The 12,955-nt window shown below is 41.6% G+C and overlaps 1 protein-coding gene across 7 annotated transcripts in view; it reads right to left on the bottom strand.

The window, feature by feature from the left end:
• Positions 1 to 12,955, bottom strand: part of RAD51B (RAD51 paralog B) — a 403,112-nt gene that overhangs the window by 81,447 nt on the left and 308,710 nt on the right. The window contains exon 11 of one of the 7 annotated variants that reach the window (XR_012580812.1): positions 8,064 to 8,151. The exons of the other annotated variants lie outside the window; for them this stretch is intronic. The gene's annotated coding sequence lies outside the window, so the exon portion shown is untranslated. The remainder of the gene's footprint in view (positions 1 to 8,063; positions 8,152 to 12,955) is intronic. 7 annotated transcript variants of the gene reach the window in all.

Raw genomic sequence — 12,955 nt, 5'->3', positions numbered from 1 at the left:
GCATCTGCCAACAGGAAGGGAGCATGGTTCTGCTGGATCTTACAAGGATCAATCATTGGGAGACTCAACAGCTATATTACAGGAGATGTATACATTGGCAAAAGGTCTTAGAAAAAGTAGGGTTTGGAGCATTCTCTTTCCCATCTCTAATAATTTCAGGCGCCAATTTTGACTAATTGCTCATGTTAAAACTTCTTACAGAATGTGAACATTTATTGACCCAGAAGGCCAAACTTCAATCAATGACTAAAACAGTTTTAACTACTATTCCTCAGGTGGAGGTTCTGTTTTTGCTGCAAATGCAAAACTCCAGCAACCTGCCATATCCATGGGAGTGGGCAGTAACCAAGAAGTGAATTTCTGAGTTTGCAAAGGATTCTACTTTAGAGTTAGTAGTGGCTAAAATACCATGCAACCTATACTTCATAACTCAAAAAAAGGTTAGTGTATGAGTGCTTGGTACTTTGGAAGTATTTACCCTGCACTTTTGAAAATCTACATAAAATTATTTTTCCCCATTAAACTAATTACTAACATTTTCCTAAAATAGTTGTTCTATATAAATTTAGACTGATGGATCAACATATGGCCTACACTGGAACTCATGCTGTGAAATTACTCATGCAGTCCTCAACCAGCACCTCCATAACAATAACAGAAGTGAGCAGAGTAGTGGTTTAAATGTTCAGATGGTCAAAAACAAACTCTGCAGTTCTCAGTATTCATCAGTTTTCAGATTTTGACCTGCTCTAGACCTGCACTCCAAAATACTGCAGTGTGATTTTCTTCCTGGTGCAGAAGTTCCCAAGTTCTCACCACTGAATATCAAAGAAAGCATGCTGCTCAAGGAATCTCTTCCAGCCTACCTGGAACAGCTTTGAACAAGAAACTGTGGTGCTGTCTAAAGCTCCAAGGATCCATTTATCAGTCTGTAAGGTATTCTCCACCTTCATACTTCCTTTCTAGCTATGCCCATAAACATTGTATCAGGAGAGGACTTTGTGACAGTGAACTTGCTCACGTTTCTAGTTGTGAAGTCAGCTGGATAATTTAGTGTTAATGGTGGGACAAACAACATTGCTAGAAGCAGTGGTATTACACAGTTTTTCATGTCATGCAGCTCAAAATTACTGATCAAAAGGCCTTATCAGCAGGTCAGCTTTCCTTTCAGGTGTGGAGCAAAGTTGTCACACTGCATGTGAGGCACTGGATCACTTCAAAGACTGAGAAACAGAAAGGCTTAGAAAGCATCTTGCATCCCGCTATTGCTCCTGCAGGTTTCTAACCAGTCTCAACCAGCTGCCTACATCCAATCTGGTCTCATGAAGCCCCAATTCCCTGCAGGTCCTCTGGCAGCACACAAGAAGGGAATGGTCTCCAACAATGCAGGAGTAAAGGGAACTTTTAACTCAATGTTAAGCCTCTTAAAAAATGAGCTGAGGTTCCTCTGAGATTTTATTAAATCTGCCAGCCTCTGAAATACTGCCCATTGGATCAAAGACACAATACACCCTTTCTTAGCTTGTGTTGAGCTCTTCATGGATCTCCAAAGGGCAGTAGGGCTGTAATGTCTCGTTAGGTCAGTCATTAAATACAAGGAACTGAAAAATTCACCAGAGACCAAGAGTCAGGATGGGACTCTGCCATCCCTTCAGGAGCACAACATCTGACCCTTTTAATACATTTTCCCTCCCTTCTCCCCCAGTACACTGGGAACTACTCACTGTTGCTGATGTATAAAACCCTGCCACGACAACTACTAAAAAGGGCAGCTCCATGCTGGCATTGATCCTGCCTTCATCTCACTGCATTCTTTGTCTAAGAGAACAGAGGCAGGATTAGAAGGCGGTTTAGAGTGCAACCAGGCAGTAAGATTAATAACTGCTCTTAGTTTCATTCATGATCAATTGAGTGTATGTGAATCTGCAGAGGACCTTCTCCAAACAATCAGTAGGGATGGTAGTGGCAGTCACAGAACCAGAAATCCAAAGCAAATTTCAGTGACACAGCATTTCTTTAGTGAAAAATTACATGTTTTGCTGTCTTTCGATCAGCAAATACTGCTCTGCTGGTGTAGGTCTGCTAGTACTCACCCCCAAATCCATTATGCATACTGTCTTACTCCCTAGAAAGTCCACTGGCTCCAGTGGACACACAAGTCTCTGAGGGAAAGTTTGCTATCAGGAATGCTTTCAGCCACACATTTGAAATGCGTTAGCTACTCTTTAAACAAATCAAACACCTTGAAGCCTAAAGGATAAAATGTTTGACCTGCTTTATCCCAACTTGATCTCCCACAAGTAATGCAGATAAATCACATGGACTGGCTCCTTTTTCTTGAAGGGGTTAGCACTTTCTTTATGAGTTCTTGCATATGTGAATACAAGATATGGCATGCACAGTGGTCAGAGAGGTGACCATCAAATGCGTTCCCTAATGACCAGCATGTTGGTAAGACCTAACTGGTCAAAATTCACAACTGCTAGTGCAAAAGCAAAAATTGCAGTCACATGTGAATGAAAGGTGGCCATCTTTTACATTTATTATGCAATCCTGTTAACATTACTAAGCAAAGTATTTTTGTAGCACTTTGATCACTGGCTAAGACATGCAGCATATGGAGTGACTTCAGATAATGTGTGCATGCATGGCTTTGGAACACCACTCTGGCGGGAGCAAAGCCCTGTGGGTTTGATTTCAGAATACAGAACGTCCAATAAATTTTTTTTTTCCCCAGAGATGCCCCTATTTTCAATCTGTACCTCACTTTTTAATCTAGAAAATACCAAAGCAGAGAGGAGCAAGGTACGCAAAGGAGCGCCTATATCCACAACTGAAATGGAGCTGGGGGCAGCAGTTAGCCACATGGACAGCACTACACAACAGCTTAGGAAAAAACATGACAAATAGGTTTGCCTTTCTAATGGCCAACAATGCTTTGCAGGCATGTCTGTACAGACCTGGAATGCTTGGAGCCAACTTCCAAAAATGTGGTAGTGTCTAGGCATTTTGCTTGGCCTGACAAAGGAAAGGAAGGAGGGCACATGTTACATGGTACATTTGCCCTTACTAGATTTCCTAACACAATCTATATGTCCTGCAGGGCCAAAATTCTTACTTCAAATAATGGAATGTTACCTGAAAGGTCATCCCACAGTATGCACACAGCAGCTGACTGCATTCCCAAGCATTTAGAAATTTGCTATCCTTATTTAATTGAAACAGTGGGAGAATTTATGGACACCGAAGTTAATCCTCCTAACTGATAACTGAAAGATTAACTTCTGGAGGGAATGCCTTGAGATTTTCAGAGACCATATATGATCTGGACATTGGCTTAATATATCAACTATCCACACTGTACTGACTAAAACAGGGTTGTTGGTAGAAAAAAAGAAGAAAATGAAAAGGAAAGAAAAATAGGGCATTGCCATCTGAAATATGGTATGAAGAGGTCACTGCAGCAGCCCCATAAAATCTGTCTGCCCAAGGAATTTTTTATTGATTAACACTTCATACTGGCAACAGTGAGAAAGAGTTCAGGCAAAGCAAAGCTGCTCCAGCATGTTTTAAAAAAAACAAAACAAAAAAATCCCACATTCCCCCCTAAAGGCTCTTGTTTTCACAAGGCCAAGTGCCACTGACTTCTGCAGACCTCAATCAAGATCATTAACTGTCAAACTTGGACTATATGGAACCACCATATGACACTTGTATTCACTCTGCACAGTAATTTTAAATTTTGTTTCCAATTCATGCTAACCTCTTACTTCCCCAGAAGCATTCATGAAAAATAAACACTGGCTTTGAAAGAAGACTTTACATCCAATGTGATAAACTGGAGCAGGGGGTGGGTGAATCTCAAAATGAGCAGTGCAGTGAGGCTCTGCTTCTGCAGGTCCCCCTGCCCAGTCTACAGGCCCAAGATAGCTCTTGGGCTTTGTAACTTTGAAATGTTGCTTTTTCGTGACAGAACTATATTACTCCATTGGATTATTTAGAATTAGATCTTGATAAATGTTACCTCTTTGACAGTTTTAGCCTAGGACTGAGCATGGAAACATCCTTGTTTGCTCATATGAAAGGACTTAGGAATGAGGCACACAAGCCACAGCAGTAAGGAGAACATGGAGCAAGCAGTAAACATCACTCTTCAATGCTGTCATACCAACATTAAACTCACTTAAAAAAACAGTTGGGAGAGACAGATGGTAAGATATCTAAGAATGCTGATACTTCTGAGAAGGGGAGCAAGACATGGGTCATTTGTAAAAATAGCAGAAACCCTGTCTGTAACTTCAGCAACGTTCAATTTCTGTATTTAAAAGAGTCCTCTGAGGCTGCAGCTTTCACGCACATACCCCGGCTTTCACAGGGAGCATGGGAAAATAGGCTCATTGTGTCAGAAGGCCTTGAAAGGGAAAGGAGGCTTGCAGCAGGATGGGAGGAGGGGAAGAGCCAGAGCACAGCTTGAAAACGCATGGAGAGAAATGGAAAACAAACATATACCTACCCCCAGCATGCACACACATGCAAGCCTAAACTCTGACTGAACTCTGAAATCGGAGACCAAGCTGCTTTGGAAGCCACTGCTAACTTTTCTTCTTCTCTCCTTTTTTTTTGTTTGCCTCATTTTTGGGTTTTCTTTGGTTTGGGGGGTGGAGTTTTGTTTTTTACCTTTCTAAGGAGGGAAAGAAAATCAGCAAACTCTGTGTGTGTGTGACCTGGGTAGCTCAGGAAGAGCGAATTGTCAAAAGCCCACTCCAGCATCTATCTTTCTTGTTCCTGGTGAGGATTTTCTAAATATTTGGGAGGTTGCATGGGATGGGGGGGATAGCTGGGGGGAGTGGAGGCTGCAGGAGGGAGGCTAGATAACTTTTGGGCCCACACGGCACAGAAGTTTTGAAAGCCTGCTTTTCATTAGCATTGCCTAGCAACCAACTCATCTGCTGCAAATCTCATCACGCCCCTGCAAAGCATCCATGGCATGCTAATCTTCTTGTTTAATAGAAAAGCTGCTGTAATCTTTCTTCCTTTTCCTTTCTAAAAAAACAGACTATAATAAAAATAATAATAACGATAAAAAAAGATTCTGTCCCTGTTCCTCCTGCTGCCCTGCACACATCCCCCACCCCACCCCAGTGCTCTTGTTGATCCAACACTTTGCCGAGTTCCCATGGATGACCTACATGTGTGTGTTCTGGCTGATAAGTCCCAGCTGCAAAGGCAAGCTTGGGTCGGTTTTTGCTTTCTGTGTTGTGTGTGCTGGAAAGGGAGGGCGGCAAGGGGGAGGATTTTTCTGGCTGGGATCTGAAAGAGGAAGGAGGCAGGCAAGGCTACAGCACTCAGAGTCCGAACGGGTCCAAATGGCTTAAATGAAATCTCTGGCTTCAGATACTGTAACTGGAGCCTCCCCAGCCGACAGGGAAGAACTGGTTTGTTCTGGTGTGTGCGTGCACAAATCCAAGTTCTCCCCATATCCGCAGGAGAAGAGCGAGTCTTGCTTTGTTGCTGATGAATTCCATGTCCAGCCAGCTGCAAACAAGCCGTGCTCTGGAATCTCCCTGGGCTTTGCCTGTCCTTTCACTCTGAAAATATTGCGCCTAAGGGTAGGGGAAGTGGTTTGGACAAAATAAGACTTGACCTGAGCATCTGCCCAGAACTGAAACCAAACGTCTCTCTCCCTGAATTTTTGGCTTTTCACAAAGCTCCGATAATTTCTCTTGCCACCTGCCCGTCTTCAAGCATGTCTGCGCTTTATGGTTCCACACAGAAACACTAATTTATCATGAAACAGACCATGCATGCAGCTTCTGAGCTGCTGAGAAGCAGGAACCTGAAAACCTGCAGACAAGCACATTCTCAAATATCCAGCCCCATTTTTACAGACACTGAGCAAGATGTGTGCCACCGTTCTCTTTGCACTTTCCTCCTTCTCCTCTTTCCAGTCTCTGTATTTCCTCTACTTTATTTGTACTTTTAAATGCTCCTGAGGAAGTCTTGTCCTCCCCACTCAAAAAGTAGTCAACTTCTCCAGAGTGCAACCCTGGGGCCATTTCACATTCTGCTTAACAATCTATCCTCTTTCCTGGTCCTCTAACTGTGAACCTTGAACATAATATACCTCACTTCTACCCACATGTGATGACTGAGAGCAGACTCCTTCACAAAGATGTTTCCTCTTCTCCTCTACAGAATACTGCTGGAAGCATTCCCACTAGAGAGGTGCTATAAAGATGAATGCAAGATCACAAGGCCCTAAAGCAAGTTAAGCCACTCTGGCCAATAATGTTATCATACCTAAGGAAATGACAATGTCGCCATTGTGTAATAGATCAGGTAGAGATAAGATACTATGAATTTCTTAAGAAAATCATGCTAAAACTACAGCAACATGAGGCCTGGAAAGCAGTAAATCTTACGTAAAATTGGAAAGGATACCATGATTGTGGAAGATACTTCAATGTCACCCTGCTTGGCATTTTTAAGCAACACATGGTGAACAGTAATTTTCAGGTCTACTCTTGCAAAGTCCTAAAGGATAAATGGGCCCTGTAACAAAACTTTTGACAGTGTACCTAAAGGAATGGCTGTAAGGCCAGTGGTCAGGACAGCAAGAAAGTTCAAGCAATCTCAGCTTCAAACTCTGGCAACCATTTTGAAGTTTCATAGACCAGAATGCCCACAAGCCGATGAAATGAGACTGTTCATGAAACATTTACTTCACTTGATTGAGAAGAATTGCCAGCTTTTGAGAAACACATCCACCTCCTCTCTCCTATCTTATAAACAACTCCAGGGCTACCAGCTTCAGCACTCTGTGCTGCAAGCACTTCCAGAGTCATCAATCAGGTTAAAACCCTTTCCCCTATGCACACACTGGGCTTGAAACCATTATGGGCTGGCTCTGCTCCCACAGCCAGCTGGAGACAGAGACGCTTCAAATGCATTCGACGGGAAAGGAAATAAAACCCCCACCTTTGCTGGCTTTTAATTAAAAAAAATCTCAAGCCTCATTGGTTCTCAGGAAAACATAGAGTTGGCTGGTGTTAAAAGTGATAGTATGGAAATAAAATTAGTATTTTAACAAATTTCATTCCCTATGTTAGTAAGACCTTTAACAAAAAGGCTGTTCACCATAAAAATATGGTGAAATTTTTGGTCACTGGAAGGCAGGTACTTTGGACTCAAAAGAAGATTACTAAAAGAAGCTATGAATTGCCTTCTCTTTGGGGTTTATACCTATCTTTTCACAGACCTGCATTTCATTGAAATCAATTCTAGGCCATTCCAGGGATAGTGAGCTCTGTTAGGCTGGATAAGAAGTAACAGATAGCAAAGCAATAGCACCAGATGGCAGAAGGAAGCAAGTGAGGAACTGAATGCCACTTACCCACATGGCAGATCATTTGCTGTGAACTACCACCACTGTTGTGATGGAAAAAGATAGATTCTTGTGAGTGGAAAATGGAATGGAGACAAGATTCCTTGGTTTGTGTGCAAATGCTGATTATAATAATTTTTCTGTAGTGTCCCAGAGAGCAGAAATTAAATATGTGACAAGTCTCACATAGGCCTCTCTTGTCCTTGGTAAACTTATACACACATTTCAAATACCCTAGCCTAACTAGCATTCTCATTATCAGAATGAGCTGAGAAGCCAAAAATTGAAAGAACATCCTTCAGGTCCCCAGATGATGAGGAAGGACTTAAAGGCTGGGGTTTTTTGATCGACCTAAAGGTAAAGAAACATAATTTCTGTTTGTTAACAAGCCTCTCACTGAATTCATTCACTGAATATGATCCTCACAGCCCTTGCTGGAGAAAAAATTCTTAATCAGAGAGCAGCAGCAAGTTATCTGGAATGATTTGCTCTTGGGAAAGACTCAGGCCTAAGCAAATAGTAGATAAGCATCAACCTTTTTTTAAAATTTCCTTTTTTAAAAAAAATGTAGCAAGTTGTAACAGCTTTTTTCTAAGATATACTCTTGTTTTAGAGCAGTCATGTTCTTACAGCATTAATAAAATGACAGCTCCCAATGAACAGTGCATAGAAGACTTACAGTATTGGACAAGGCTGAGACATGCTGGCTTTTCATGGTGTTCTGCAGTTCAAAGTGAGGAAAGTTTGTCACTTTGGCAGAATATAAGCTGAGGGAAAGAAAAATGTGTGAAGGCAGTTAGATAAGGTTACACAGGTGCTGCTACTTCAGACTGTGGAAAAAAAATAAATTATAATACATGTGAAAGAAAATAGTCTCTCTAACATTTGAGTCTTCTTACTGCAGGGTTAAAACCACAAGTCTGCTTTAGGAGTGCTGCCCTCCTTTAACTCACCAAACATCACACTGACATTCTTTTCTGAGTTGTGGTTTGGAGAGACAGCCATATGTAAAACTGAGGTCTACACACTTCTTAGAACTAGAAACTATTTGAGTATGCTCTATGTTCTGTTAAACTTTGAGACGCAATCAAGCCAAAGACAATTTTACATGCTAATAGAACTCCATTTCAGGATAAATGTTATAGTCTCTTAAGACACTTTTATCATTTAGGCCACTCCTTACCCCTCACAAATCAAGAGAGTTTCCAGTTTTGGGGAGGAAATGAGAAAGGCTTAAATGCTGTCAATGTCAAAACAGCATTTTCAGAACAGCCAGAGTTTTGAAACAAGTTCTGTGATTGCTAGAAATAGGTCAAACTCAAATTACATTCACAAGCACTCCAAAAGTTTAAAGAAACTTAGGAACAGAAAGTAAAAAAGACGTCCTTACCATGAACTCATTTGTGCTGAAGAAATAGATAAAATTTTACCACAGAGATCATTAGAAGTTAAGTTGATATTTAGATAGAATTCTTGCCTTGTAGTTCAGCAAAAGTTCCCCCCTGCTCTGGACAGAACTACTGAATTGCTTTCTTCAGAGCATTCATAAATGAAATGCCCGTAATGTTTTCACAGAATAGACATCAATGTTTGGATTTTTTGCCATAGATGGCATTTTGCTCCAAAATTTACTGAGCTTCAGTTGTATCAGACATCAAATCCTAGAGCGAAAATATAATGTTTTGGTTTAGTGTTGTCAAACATGTATTAATTTAAAATGTCAAATTGCATTCCATTAGAGAAAAATGCTGGTAGTTCTAGGGTTTGGGTAGCTTTAGATCTAAGGTGTATACTATTAACTGCATGCGCAAATGGGAGCCACACTGTTCTTTCTAAAGGTAAGAGGGAAACAAAGCAAATATCTTGTCAGCCAATTGCTATGGAACAGTGAAATACAGCAAGATTCAAAAACCTCAGTATATATTTAAGGTCTGGAGAGTTCTTTTAAACTATACCTTCCTTCGTGGATCTCCTCTGATGCCACACCAATTTTAAACCTCATTGTAGCTGTTACTTCCACAGTCTTTTGCTTCAACAGGTTCCCAGCTCATCACTGCCATGATTCTACTGCTTGCTGCTTTCTATTTGGGTTCCTTCAAGATGCCCAGATGTGTACTGTGAAACTGGGGACACATCCTAATGTCCTGTGTCCTAATACTGCCTTACAGTGACACAACAGCTCTTAAAGGTTAAAGGTTAGAAAAAGGAATTTCAAAAGGAAATGGACTCATGCCTAGAATATGACCATTTGGGGTAGATTTTAATGTGAAAATAAAACTCCTTCCCTTTTTTTCTCCTAATACCCCATTTATCCATCAATAATGTGCAATTCATGGCCAAAAATGGGGGCCATAGAACTTCCTAGAAAAGAAGAATTGGTTTCAATCACTTGTAAAACAACCATTTTCTTCATAACTTAATACAAACTTTTGGAAGAAGCTTTCTATCAAAATCACTCAGAAATGAGTCCCTTACATTAGCCTTCTTGGCTCAAATGTTGTGGTAAATTATAATTAGATGAAAACACGATTTTATAAAGGAAGGTCTAAGACAACTGCAACAATCACGGGGTGACTAGCTCTGCCTGCCCATCAACAATAAGGTGACAGCAATTCCAAATGTCTACATGACCAAACACATTCAAAAATGAGCTTAAACTCCTTAACAGATCACTTAGGATACATTGATACACCCAGATGCTTCCTGCTCCCTAGATAACAGGGGCAATTCCATGCCTATCTCTGCATTAGTCTTAACCCATGTACTTCCTTTGGAAGTCACTGCCTGGGCTTTCATGTGTCTGCAACTTCCTTGTGGATGCTTTCTGGTATTGCAGGTATAGTGGTGCATGCTTCTGTGCTCACAAACACATCCTTATCACCCTCCTTTGCCAGAGATTACTCAATAGGTACATAGTGAAATAGAAAACATAGTGAAAACAAACCAGGATTGCATTATTAAAGTCTTTTATTCTGTTCTTCCTGCAAATAAGTGTTGTTCAAAAATAAAAAGCCCAAAGAATGCTGGGATCTAACTAAGACACATGTGAGGGATGAGCAGCAGCACAAGCTTCCTCACTGTCTGATGCTGCATGGTCACTCAGACAGAGGAAGACTAAGGACAGAACAATGAATTGCCTCTGACCATTCACTCTGGGAATTCTCTGCTAATATCAGTGACAATGATCTCAGGTGGTTTCCCCTAGTTAACCTCATGTTGGACCACTGATCCTTATCAGAAAGGAGAGATGAGAAGAAGGAATATAGGTCTAGGTCCCATCCTGGATGTGTTGCTGCTCTGCAGTCCTGTATGTCAACATGGAGCAAGGATCCCTTAGGGAGGGAATCAAGGTGATCAATTGCTGTCTGCTGGAGGGAAAAGAAACAGACTACAGCAATGACAATTCTATCCCCTGCTCTTGCTAGAGACTTCTTCTGAAAGGCAAATGCACTCAAACTTAGTTTACTGTTAGAGACAAAGTAGGCCAAATTTTACAGAGCAAAATATTTGACCTGAGTCTGGAGACTTACACTGTCTTACTGAAACTGAACTTTTCATGATGCTAAAGAGCCTATTTAGCAATTAACGTAGGACTCTCTTTTCAGTGGTTTTAAGAATACATATTAGTACATTTTTATGGAAGGTCCTGGCATGAAGAATTGCATTTGTAAGTCAGCTGTGAAACACAGGCCACCAAATTCAGAAACTGTCCTGGAAACAGCACTAGCCAGCGTGGTCTTATGTAACAGGAAAGCTTAGAGGAACTGATGAACGATTATCTAAAGATGCCATTCCATGGCACCTTCAACCAGTCTCAGCTGAGTGGCCTAAAAAAATCCCCCTGGATTGTTTTTCAGCCAGTTTAAGCCCGTTTGCACAAGTATTCAGGTCAGGAAAGCACCAGAGCCAGAGCAAGAGAAAGAGAGGGAGCTGGGAGCTGAATGAGTAGGAGAACAGCAGACTGAGCAGTTTAAACTGCTATGGAGCTAAATCATGGAACTCTGATCCACTTTTCAGTTGCTGCTGAATGTAGCACATGAGCTCCTACATGTTCACTTCTTAATGCTAAAGCACTTTTTCAGATATTTATAAAAGACCTTCCCTGATTATCACAGAGGTAAGTGGACCCTGCAGCACTTCCACTGAAGGCAGTGGAAAGAAAACAGGCTGCTTTCAGTCAACAATGGCAAACCAAGCGAGGAGTGAAACTGAAAAGCAGCTGTGCAAAGATATTCTACAATTAGAATTACAGACAGTAAAGAAACCCTGAAGAGAAATGGCAAGTGAAGCCCCTTTGGATTTTGAACTGAAACCTGCTCTCTTGAATATTCCGCACTGCTAACTGGAAAATGGGAACGATTTACAGTAGACAAATCTCCTGATGTCTGACAGCTTGAATGCAGCGGGTAGAAGTGGCACAGTAACAGATAGAAGTCAATGCTCCTTCACTGGTAAATTAAATCAGCTGTGAAGTCTTTAGTAAAGGGCAAAGTGTGAATAAGCTGGTTGAAGGGACCCTAGGTTGTGTGGAAATTAGCTGATGGGGAGATGGTCACTCAGTGTTCAGCTGTCCTAGTCTGTGAGACTGCTGCCCTCCTGCTGCCTCTATCTGCCACCCCGCTCAGGGCTGCTGTCTCCCAGCAGAGCCACTGGTGTGAGCACCTCCAGGCAGGGTTTGTCACATCAATTTAAATGAGTGGTTTGAGCCAGTACACCTTTACCCTACACCCCAAAACTTACTGAGGAGTGTACACACAAGCCCTGTCCATGGCTGAGCAGTTGGCAGTGGCCAAGAGAGGACTGTGGTAAGTAACTGATCTCAGCAACGCCTTCCAGCTGCGTCCGGAGGAAGGGGGGTGTCCATGGGTTTTGACTTCACTCTTGTTTACATAGGGAAATTACACTGCTTTAAGTAAATGCACAGTTTATATCCAATTTACCTAAACTATTGCAAACCCTTGTGTAAGCACTTAGTGAAATGCAGTTTAAACAGAGGAGGAACCTGGGTGTGGCACAAGTTCCAGTAAACCTATTAAACTTATTTAAATTAAACCAGTGGGAATTCCATGTGTTAACAAATCTTTTGCAACTCCATAAGGGCAAATTCTCCCATTATGTCTATATCCATGCAGGAGTAAACATGTAAGCAGTCAGACTAAATCACTTCAGAATTTGGCTCTGCACTCAGTCCAGACGAGGTTTTAGATTGTAACTAATACCAAGCACCAAATCACAGCATATCTTGTACTCCTTTACTACCACTCTCAGGGCAAACACATTACCTGAAATGCTGGGAATATGAAGTTTTCCATCCTCATGATCCCTGTACCTGTTTTGCTCAGGCTTCGTACAGAAATGAGACAGAGCCATGGTCTCCCAATACATCAAAGACTAGAGGCCTTGTAAATCTTAATATCCTGCCTGCTCCAAAGAATGCAGCAGAGCTGGGTTTGGTTATGGGGGAGGAGAAAGGAAGTGCTCATAGGCCTGAATGCAACCAGCACATACAGTAGGTCTAATTCTTGTCCTATCAGCCTTGACGCAATGTGTCCTTTTCCTTCAGCTATTTTA

The sequence above is a fragment of the Zonotrichia albicollis genome, chromosome 6 (assembly GCF_047830755.1).
Source record: "Zonotrichia albicollis isolate bZonAlb1 chromosome 6, bZonAlb1.hap1, whole genome shotgun sequence".
NCBI lineage: Eukaryota > Metazoa > Chordata > Aves > Passeriformes > Passerellidae > Zonotrichia > Zonotrichia albicollis.
The sequence above is the reverse complement of the archived record's forward strand: the minus strand, read 5'-3'. Positions and strand labels throughout refer to the sequence as shown.